Source organism: Balaenoptera physalus (genome assembly GCF_965194825.1).
Source record: "Balaenoptera physalus genome assembly, chromosome: 5".
NCBI classification, from domain to species: Eukaryota; Metazoa; Chordata; class Mammalia; order Artiodactyla; family Balaenopteridae; genus Balaenoptera; species Balaenoptera physalus.
In genome coordinates, this window is record NC_138884.1 from 144,747,833 (window position 1) to 144,759,959 (window position 12,127).

The 12,127-nt window shown below is 36.0% G+C and overlaps 1 protein-coding gene across 2 annotated transcripts in view; it reads right to left on the reverse strand.

The window, feature by feature from the left end:
• Positions 1–4,647: 4,647 nt before the first annotated feature.
• LOC309660996 (uncharacterized protein) overlaps positions 4,648–12,127 on the reverse strand; it is a gene marked incomplete at its 5' end in the record, with an annotated part of 141,599 nt that continues 134,119 nt past the window's right edge. For both annotated transcript variants that reach the window (XR_014263772.1, XR_014263773.1), the window contains one exon: positions 4,648–5,764. The remainder of the gene's footprint in view (positions 5,765–12,127) is intronic.

A 12,127-nucleotide genomic window follows, 5' to 3' on the forward strand; every position in this document is an offset into this window, starting at 1 on the left:
TGCCCAGGCAGGGGAGCTAATTCATAGCCCCATCTATTGCTGAGTATAGCTCCCAGCCTCATCCGACTGGAAAGCCATGTAGCCCAATAATGCTCAACTGAAGAGTCCAGCAGACAGAGTTAATTGTCCACAGAGCAAAGCTAGTGGCCCCACTTGGCCAGGGAACTTGGGGTGCAGGTCAACTTACTTCAGTCAAGAGCAAAAACAGCCTTACTGATTTGGATCCAGTTCTCCCACGCTGCCCTGGCAAGAAAACTAATTCATAGCCATGTTCATTGCTAAACCCAGCTTCAGGCCTCCCAACCAGGTGATCTAACCAGAGCCCACCCAGCAGATCTGTTTAAAGTATAAGATGAACAGAGAGCACAGCCTGTGGCTTGCCCCATCTGCAGAGCAAAACTGGTAGTTTCTCTGGCCAGGGAATTCAGTGCATAGTTTTGCCTGATTTGGGTCCCCAAACAAGAAGCTGTGCAGGTCCTGGGGACAGTTCTGCTGCCCTGCCAGGGCAGGTAAGCTAATTCATAGCCCCTAACTACTACTAAATAAATATAGAACCCAGTCCCAACTGTCTAAATCTCACCAGGCAACTGCAGAAACCATACTTCAGCCTTGCTTGGGCAGGGAAGCAAGCCAGAAATCCTATCTAAATCTCCTCAGCTAGCAGATATCCCACTCTGACCTCAGAGCTCAGACAGTTGCCTCACCCAAAACTAGTCCCTGATATCAAGCCAAACCTGCCCAAGGGAATTACCTGTGGACACATCCAGAAACTCAAACTGAGCTGACTGGTTAAAACAAAACTGTCGTCTCTGCCACAGTGAACCTGTAAAGTTTGGAAGAGGATAACACTTACTTACTCAAATTCACAGATACCAATGAAAGAAATCAAGGACCATGAAAAATGAGGTAAACATGACCCCACCAAAGGAAACTAATAAGGCTCAAATAACTGACCCTAAATAAAGAGGTATATGAAGTGTCAGACAAATAAATAGTTCAGACTAATCCTCTTAAATTTTAGTGAAATACCAGAAAATCCAGACAACTAAATGATATTAGGAAAACAATGCATGAACAAAATGAGAAGTTCAATGAAGAAAGAGAGACCATTGGGGAAAAAACCCCAGAAATCCCAGAGTTTAAAAATACAATGACTGATGAACTCAATAGAGAGCTTCAAGAGCAGACTCAATCATGCAGAAGAATCAGTGACCTAGAACACAGGATGTTTGAAATTACCCAGTAAGAGGAGCCAAAAGGAAAAAGTGAACAAAGCCTATGGAACTTATTGGACACAGCCAAAAGAAACAATATCCACATTATGGAAATTCCAGAAGGAAAATAGAAAGTGTATTTAAAGCAATAATGGCTGACAACTTCCCAAACCTGGGGAGAGAAATGGACATCCAGACACATGAGACTCAAAAGTTCCCAAATAGGGCTACACCTAGACACATTATAATTAAATTGTCAAAAGTCAAAAACAAAGAATTTTGAAAGCAGCAAAGGAAAAGAGAGACTTGGCAGATTTTTCAGCAGCAACTTTTCAGGCCAAGAAAAAAATGGAATAATATATTAAGATGTTGAAACAAAAAACCCCCCACCAACCAAGAAATCTATATCTGGTAAAACCATCCTTCAAAAATTAAGGAGAGAGAAATACTTTCCCAAACAAACAAAAGCTGAGGGAATTCATTGCCACTAACTCTGACTTACAAGAAATGCTAAAGGGAGTTCTTTGAGTGGAAGTAAAAGTACCCTAATAGTGGGGGACTTTAACACCCCACTTACATCAATGGACAGATCATTCAGACAGAAAATCAATAAGGAAACACAGGCCTTAAATGACACACTAGACCAGAAGGACTTAACTGATATTTATAGAACATTCCATCTGAAAGCAGCCAAATATACTTTCTTCTCAAATGCACATGGAATATTCTCCAGGATAGATCACATCTTGGGCCACAAATCAAGCCTCAGTAAATATAAGAAAACTGAAATCATATCAAGCATCTTTTCCAACCAAAATGCTCTGATATTAAAAATCAACTACAAGAAAAAAACTGTAAAAAACACAAACACATGGAGGCTAAACAATATGTTACTAAACAACCAATGGATCACTAAAGAAATCAAAGAGGAAATCAAAAAATACTTCGAGACAAATGACGGTCCAAAATCTTTGGGATACAGCAAAAGCAGTTCTAAGAGGGAAGCTTATAGCAATACAATCTTACTTCAGGAAACAAGAAAAATCTCAAATAAACAACCTAACCTTACACCTAAAGCAACTAGAGAAGGAAGCATAAACAAAACCTAGTAGAAGGAAAGAAATCATAAAGATCAGAGCAGAAATAAATGAAATAGAGACAAAAAAACAACAGCAAAGATCAATGAAACTAAAAGCTGGTTCTTTGAGAAAATGATAAACCTTAAGCCAGACTCAGCAAGAAAAAAAAGGGAGAGGACTCAAATCAATAAAATTAGAAATGAAAAAGGAGAAGTTTCAATGCACACTACAGAAATACAAAGGATCATAAGAGACTACTACAAAAAACTATATGCCAATAAAATGGACAACATAGAAGCAATGGACAAATTCTTAGAAAGGTACAACCTTCCAAAAATGAACCAGGAAGAAATGGAAAATATGAACAGACCAATCACAATTACTGAAATTGAATCTGTGATTTTAAAAATCCCAACAAATAAAAGTCCAGGACCAGATGGCTTCACAAGTGAATTCTACCAAACATTTACAGAAGAGTTAACACCTATCCTTCTGAAACTCTTCCAAAAAACTGCAGAAGAAGGAAAACTCCCAAGTCATTCTGTGAGGCCACTATCACCCTGATACCAAACCCAGACAAAGATATCACAAAAAAAGAATTATAGACCAATATCACTGATAAACATAGACATGAAAATCCTCAACAAAATACTAGCAAACTGAATCCAACAATACACTAAAAGGATAATACACCATGATCAAGTGGGATTTTATCCCAGGGATGCAAGGATTCTTCAATATCTGCAAATCAATCAGTATGATACACCACATCAACAAATTGAAGAATAAAAACCATATGATCATCTCAATAGATGCAGAAAAAGCTTTTGACAAAATTCAACACCGATTTATAATAAAAGCTCTCTAGAAAGTGGGCATAGATGGAACTTACCTCAACATAATAAAGGCCATATATGACAAACCCACAGGTATATCAGTCTTAATGGTGAAAAGCAGAAGGCATTTCCTCTAAGATCAGGAAAAAGGCAAGGATGTCCACTGTCACCTCTTTTATCAACATAGTTCTAGAAGTCCTAGTCAGACTTCTACTCTGATGGCAATCAGAGTAGAACAAGAAATAAAAGGAATGCAAATTGGAAAAGAAGTAAAACTGTCACTGTTTGTTTGCAGATGACATGATACTATACATAGAGAATACGAAAGATGCTACCAGAAAACTACTGGAGCTAATCAATGAATTTGGTAAAGTAACAGGATACAAAATTAATGCACAGAAATCTCATGGATTCCTATACACCAATGACGAAAAATCTGAAAGAGAAATTAAGGAAACACTACCATTTACTACTGCAACAAAAAGAATAAAATACCTAGGAATAAACCTACCTAAGGAGACAAAAGACCTGTATGCAGAAAACTATAAGACACTGATGAAAGAAATTAAAGATGATACAAACAGATGGAGAGATATATGTTCTTGGATTGGAAGAATCTACATTGTGAAAAGGACTATACTACACAAAGCAATCTACAGATTCAATGCAATCCCTATCAAAATATCAATGGCATTTTTCACAGAACTAGAACAAAAAATTGCACAACTTGTATGGAAACACAAAAGACCCCGAATAGCCAAAGCAATCTTGAGAAAGAAAAAAGGAGCTGGAGGAATCAGGCTCCCTGGCTTCAGACTATACTACAAAGCTATAGTAATCAAGACAGTTTGGTACTGGCACAAAAACAGAAATATAGATCAATGGAACAGGATAGAAAGTACAGAGATAAACCCACACACCTATGGTCACCTTATCTTTGATAAAGGAGGCAAGAATATACAATGGAGAAAAGACAGCCTCTTCAATAAGTGGTGCTGGGAAAACTGGACAGCTACATGTAAAAGAATGAAATTAGGACACTCCCTAACACCATACACAAAAATAAACTCAAAATTGATTAAAGACTTAAATGTAAGACTAGACACTATAAAACTCTTAGAGGAAAACATAGGAAAAACACTCTTTGACATAAACCACAGCAAGATCTTTTGTGACCCACCTCCTAGAGAAATGGAAATAAAAACAAAAATAAACAAATGGGACCTAATGAAACTTAAAAGCTTTTTGCACAGCAAAAGAAACCATGAACAAGACCAAAAGACAACCCTCAGAATGGGAGAAAATATTTGCTAATGAAGCAACTGACAAAGGATTAATCACCAAAATATACAAGCAGCTCATGCAGCTCAATATCAAAAAACAAACAACCCAATCCAAAAATGGGCAGAAGACCTAAATAGACATTTCTCCAAAGAAGATATACAGATTGCCAACAAACACATGAAAGGATGCTCAACATCACTAATCATTAGAGAAATGCAGATCAAAACTACAATGAGGTATCACCTCTCACCAGTCAGAATGGCCATCATCAAAAAATCTACAAACAATAAATGCTGGAGAGGGTGTGGAGAAAAGGGAACCCTCTTGCACTATTGGTGAGAATGCAAATTGATACAGCCACTATGGAGAACAGTATGGAGGTTCCTTAAAAAACTAAAAATAGAACTACCCTACGACCCAGCAATCCCACTACTGGGCATATACCCTGAGAAAACCATAATTCAAAAAGAGTCATGTACCACAATGTTCATTGCAGCTCTATTTACAATAGCCAGGACATGGAAGCAACCTAAGTGTCCATCGACAGATGAATGGATAAAGAAGATGTGGCACATATATACAATGGAGTATTACTCAGCCATAAAAAGAAACGAAATTGAGTTATTTGTAGTGAGGTGGATGGACCCAGAGTCTGTCATACAGAATGAAGTAAGTCAGAAAGAGAAAAACAAATACCATATGCCAACACATATATATGGTATCTTAAAAAAGAAAAAAATGGTTCTGAAGAACCTAGGAGCAGGACAGGAATAAAGATGCAGATGTACAGAATGGACTTGACAGGATGAGGGGGAAGGGTAAGCCAGGACAAAGTGAGAGAGTGGCATGGACATATATACACTACCAAATGTAAAATAGAGAGCTAGTGGGAAGCAGCCGCATAGCACAGGGAGATCAGCTTAGTGCTCTGTTTCCACCTAGAGGGGTGGGATAGGGAGGGTGGGAGGGAGACGCAAGAGGGAGGAGATATGGGGATATATGTATATGTATAGCTGATTTGTTATACAGCAGAAACGAACACACCATTGTAAAGCAATCACACTCCAATAAAGATGTTAAAAAGAAAAACAAATTGAAGAATAAAAAGCATAGGATCATCTCAATAGATGCAGAAAAAGCTTTTGACAAAATTCAACACCAATTTATAATAAAAGCTCTGTAGAAAGTGGGCATAGATGGAACTTACCTCAACATAATAAAGGCCATATATGACAAACCAACAGCTAACATCATTCACAATGGTGAAAAGCTGAAGGCATTTCCTCTAAGATCAGGAACAAGGCAAGGATGTCCTCTGTCACCTTTTTTATCCAACATAGTTTTGGAAGTCCTAGACAGCAATCAGAGAAGAAAAAGAAATAAAATGTATCCAAATTGGAAAAGAAGAAGTAAAACTGTAACTGTTTGCAGGTGACATGATACTATACATAGAAAATCCTAGAGAGGCTACCAGAAAACTACTAAAGCTCATCCATGAATACGGTAAAGTTGCAGGATACAAAGTTAATACACAGAAATCCCTTGCATTCCTATACACTAAAAACGAAAGATCAGAAAGAGAAATCAAGGAAACAATCCCATTTACCATTGCATCAAAAAGAATAAAATACTTAGGAATAAACTTACCTAAGGAGACCAAAGAGCTATACACTGCAGACTATATAAGATGTTGATAAAAGAAATCAGATATGACACAAACAGATGGAAGGATATACCATGTTCTTGCATTGCAAGAATCAATATTGTCAAAATGACTATATTGCCCAAAGTAATCTACAGATTTAATACAATTCCTATCAAATTACCAATGGCATTTTTCACAGAACTAGAACAATTCTAAAATTATATGGAAACACAAAAGACCTTGTATAGCCAAGGAAATCCTGAGAAAGAAACAGAACTGGAGACTCCCTGACTTCAGTCTATACTACAAAGCTACAGTAATCAAAACAGTATGGTACTGGCACAAAAATAGAAACATAGATCAATGGAGCAGGATAGAAAGCCCAGAAATAAATTCATGCACCTATGGTCAACTAATCTACAACAAAGGAAGCAAGAATATACAATGGAGAAAAGAAAATCTCTTCAATAAGTGGTGCTGGGCAAACTGGACAGCTACATGTTAGAGAGTGTTCTAATTTCATTCTTTAACACCGTATGCAAAAATAAACTCAAAATGGGTCAAAGACCTAAATGTAAGGTCAGATGCTATAAAACTCTTAGAGGAAAACAGAGGCAGAACACTCTTTGACACAAATCGCAGTATGATCTTTTTGAACCACCTCTTAGAGTAATGAAAATAAAAACAAAAATTAACAAATGGGACATAATTAAACTCAAAAGCTTCTGCACAACAAAGAAAACCATAAACAAAATGAAAAAACAACCCAGAGAATGGGAGAAAATATGTGTAAATGAAGTGACCAACAAGGAATTAATCTCCAAAATATACAAACACCTCATGCTGCTCTACGTCAGAACAAACAGTCCTATCAAAATAGGCAGAAGGTCTAAATAGGAAGAAGATCTAAATAGACATTTCTCCAAAGAAGACATAAAGATGGCCAAGAGGCACATGAAAAGATGCTCAACATCACTAATTATCAGAGGAATGCAAATCAAAACTACAATGAAATCTCACCTCACACCAGTCAGAATGGCCCTCATTAAAAAAATAAACAATAAATGCTGGAGAGGGTGTGGAGAAAAGGGAACCCTCCTACACTGTTGGTGGGAATGTAAATCGGTACAGTCACTATGAAGAACAGTATGGAGGTTCCTTAAAAAACTAAAAATAGAATTACCATATGATCCAGCAATCCCACTCCTGAACATATATGTGGAGAAAACTTTAATTAGAAAACATACATGCACCTCAATGTTCATTGCAGCACTGTTTACAATAGCCAAGACATGGAAGCAACCTAAATGTCCATCGACAGAGGAATGGATAAAGAAGATGTGGTACATATATACAATGGACTATTAGCCACAAAAAAGAACAAAATAATGCCATCTGCAACAGCATGGATGGACCTAGAGATTACCATACTAAGTGAAATAAGTCAGAGAAAGACAAATATCATTTGATATCACTTATATGTGGAATCTAAAAAAATGATACAAATGAACTTATTTACAAAACATAAACAGACTCACAGAAAACAAACTTATGGTTACTAAAGGGGAAAGGTTGGGGGGAGGGATAAATTAGGAGTTTGGGATTAACATATACACACTACTATATATAAAATAGATAACCGATAAGAACCTACTGTATAGCACAGGGAACTCTACTCAATATTCTGTAATAACCTATATGGAAAAGAATCTGTAAAACAATGGGTGTATATATATATATATATATATATATATATATATATATATATATATATATATAAAACTGAATCACTTTGCTGTACACCTGAAACCAACACAGTATTGTAAATCAACTATAATCCAATATAAAATAGAAATTAAATTAAAAGCACAACAACAAAAAATAGAAGAAACTAATGTAAGTTTTTAGTCAAAATTAGATTCTGCAATATGGTAATTGATGGTGCATAATTTAGTTACAAGTTGTTTAAAAGTTAAACATGGTAGAAATAACCATAACTACAATAATCTGTTATTGGATACACAATATAAAAGTATGTAAATTGTAACATCAATACCCTAAAATGTGAGGGGGAGGTGAATGTTTAGAAATGCAATCCATGTTAAATTGCTATTAGCTTCAAATAGCAATGTTGATATAAGCCTCATGGGAACCACAAAGAAAAAACCTGTAGTAATTAAATAAAAAAGCATGATACATCAAAGCATACTGATACCAAAAGACATCAAGACACAAGAAAAGAGAGCGGGATAAGAAGCAAGGAGCAATGAATCTACAAAACAGCCAGAAAACAATGAACAAAATGGCAAAAGTTAGTCCTTACAAATGGATAACTACTTTAAATGTAAATGGATATAATTCTCCAATCAAAAGACATAGAACGGCTGAATGAATCAAAAAAGAAGATCCAACAATACGCTGCCTATAAAAGACTCACTTTAGCCTTAAAGACACACACAGAGTGAGAATGAAGTGATAGAGAGTGAAGGGCTGGAAAGCAGATGGTAAGCATAATAAGGAAGGAGTAGCTATACTTGGGTCAGACAAAAATATACTTTAAACTAAAAATGGTAAAAATAAACATAGAAGGTCTTCATAATGATAAAGGGGTTAATCCATCAAGAAGACATAACGGGCTTCCCTGGTGGCGCAGTGGTTGAGAGTCTGCCTGCTAATGCAGGGGACACGGGTTCGAGCCTTGGTTGTGGGAAGATCCCACATGCCGCGGAGCAACTAGGCCCGTGAGCCACAACTACTGAGCCTGCGCATCTGGAGCCTGTGCTCCGCACCAAGAGAGGCCGTGATAGTGAGAGGCCTGCGCACCGCGATGAAGAGTGGCCCCCGCTCGCCACAACTAGAGAAAGCCCTTGCACAGAAACGAAGACCCAACATCCAACATAGCAATCAACCAGTCAATCAATCAATCAATAAATCTTTAAAAAAAAAAAAAAGACATAACAATTGTAAATATTTATGCACCCAACACTGGAGCACCTTAATATATAAAGCAAAACTAACCAAGCTAAAAGGAGAAATAAACAGTAATACAATTATAGTTGAGGACTTTAAATCCCACTCTCAACTATGGATAGATCATCCAGACAGAAAATCAATAAGGAAACAACAGATCTGAACAACACTATAGATCAAATGAACATGACAGACATATACAGAACACTATCTGACAGCAGCAGAAGACACATTCTTCTCAAGTACACATGGAACATTTTCTAGGATAGATCATATGTTAGTCCATAAGTCTTAGCAAATTCAAGAAGATTGAAATCATACGAATATCTTCTCTGATCCTGTGGTATTAATAAAAATTAATAACAGGAGGAAGACTGGAAAACTCACAAATACATGGAAATTAAACAACATTCTCCTGAAAAACCAATAGAACAAAAAAGAAATTACAGGGAAGTAGAGCAAATTGAGCCCAGCCTTAGCAGAAGTAAAGAAAGAATAAAGATTAGAGCAGAAATAAGTAAAACAGAGAACAGGAAAACAATAGAGAAGATGAACAAAACTGGGGTTGGTTCTTTGAAAAGATTAGCAAGAAAAAATGAGAGGACCCAAATCAACAAAATTACAACGGAAAAAAGAGACATTACAGGTGACATCGCAGAAATACAGAGGATCATAAGAGCCTACTGTGAACAAATATATGCCAACAAACTGGAAAATCTAGAAGGTATGGAAAAATTCTTGAAACGTACAATATTCCAAAACTGAATCAGGAAGAAATAGAAAATCTGAAAAGACCAACTACTAGTAAAGAGATGGAATCAGTAATCAAAAATCTCCCAACAAAGAAAAACTCAGGACCAAGTGGCTTCACTGATATATTTTTACCAAACATTTAAAGAATTAACATTAATCCTTCTCAAAATCTCCCACAAAATCCCAGAGGAAGGAACACTCTCATATTTATTTTTCAGAACCTGCATTACCCTGAGACCAAAGCTAAAAAGGGATACGACTAAAAACAAACAAACTGCAGGCCAGTAACCCTGATGAATATAGGTACAAAAATTCTCAATAAAAACTAACAAAATGAATTCAGCAGCACATTAAAAGGATCCTTCACCACGATCAGTGAGATTTAACCCTGGGATATAAGGATGGTTCAACATATACAAATCAGTATATGTGTTATATTGTATTAATGTAATGAAAGAAATATCTCAATAAATGCAGAAAAAGCATTTGACAAAATTCACTACCTGTTCATGATAAGAACACTTAACAAATTAGGTATAGAAATAAAGTGCCTCAACATAATAAAGTCTATATATGACAAGCCCACAGCTTACATCTTACTCAATAATAAAAGTGGGAAAACTTTTCCTCCAAGATCAGGAAAGCACAAGAGTGCCCACTCTCACAACTCCTATTCATTATAGTACTGGAAGTTCTAGCTCGAGCAGCCAGGCAAGAAAAATAAATAAAGCATCAGAACTGGAAAGGAAGAAATAAAATTGGCTATATTTGCAGCTGACATGATTTTATGTATAGAAAATCCTAAAGCCTCCACCAAACTGTTATATCTAATTAATGAATTCAGAAAAGTTCCAGGATACAAAATTAACATACAAAAATGAATAGCGTTTCTCTCCACTAATAACAAATTATCTGAAAAAGAAACAAAGAAAATGATCCTATTAATAATAGCATCAAAAATAATAAAATATTAGAAATGAGTTTAACCAAGGAGGTGAAAGATCTCTACATCAAAAATTACAAGACACTGATAAAAGAAATCAAAAAAGACACAAATAAATGGGAAGGTATCCTGAGTTCATGAATGAGTAGAATTAATATTGTTAAAATATCCATACTACTACAAAGCAATCCCTACCAAAATTCCAAAGGCATTCTTTTACCAAAATGGAAAAAAACAATTCCAAAATTTATATAAAACAACAACAGACCACCAATAGCCAAAGAAATCCTGAGAAAGAAGAATAAAGTGGGAGGCATCATATTTCCTGATTTCCAGCTATATTATAAAGGTATAATTATCAAAGCATTATGACACTAGCACAAAAACAGACACATAGACCAATGGAACAGAGTTTAGAACCCAGAAATTAAACCATACATGTATGATCAACTAACGTCTGACAAGGGAGCCAAGAATATCCAATGGAGAAAAGACAGTCTCATCAATAAATGGTGCCAGAAACACTGGATATTCACATGTAAGCTAGACCCCTTATTTTACATCACTCACAAAAATTACCTCAAAATGCATTAAAGACTAAAATATAAGGCCAAAACTACAGAACTCCTAGAAGAAAACAAATGGTCAGCTCTATTACACAGGTCTTGGCAGTGATATTTTGGATATGACACCTAAAAAGCACATGCAACAAAATCAAAAATAGTAGGACCACATCAAACTAAAAACCTCTGCACAACGAAAGAAAGGATCAAGAAAATGAAAAGAATCTATGGGATGGAAGAAAATATTTGCAAACCATATATCTGATAAGGGGTTAATATCCAAACTGAAGAACTTAAACAACTCAATAGCAAACCAACCAACCCACCAACCAAACCTGAACAATCTGATTAAAAAAATGGGTAAAGGACCTGAACAGACATTTTTCCAAAGAAGGTTTATGAAAGCCAACACATACACGAAAAGATGCTCAAAATCACTGATCATAAGGGAAATACAAATCAAAACTACAATAAGGTATTACCTCACCAATGTTGTCCTCAAAAAGAGAAGAGATGATAAATGCTGGAGAGGATATAGAGAAAAGGGACCCCTCATGCACTGGTGGTAGAAATGTAAATTGGTACAGACACTATGGAAAACAGTTTGGAGGTTCCTCAGAAAGTTAAAAATAGAACTTCCATGTGATCCAGCATTTCCACTTCTGGGAATATAGCCGAAGAAATTGAAAACACTATGTCATAGAGATAGCTGCACATCCATGTTCATAGAAGCACTATTTACAATAGCCAAGACATAAAAACAAAGTAAGTGTCCATACGTGGATGACTGGATAAAGAAGCTGTGGTATAAATACATCACTACAAAGAAGTATTATTCAG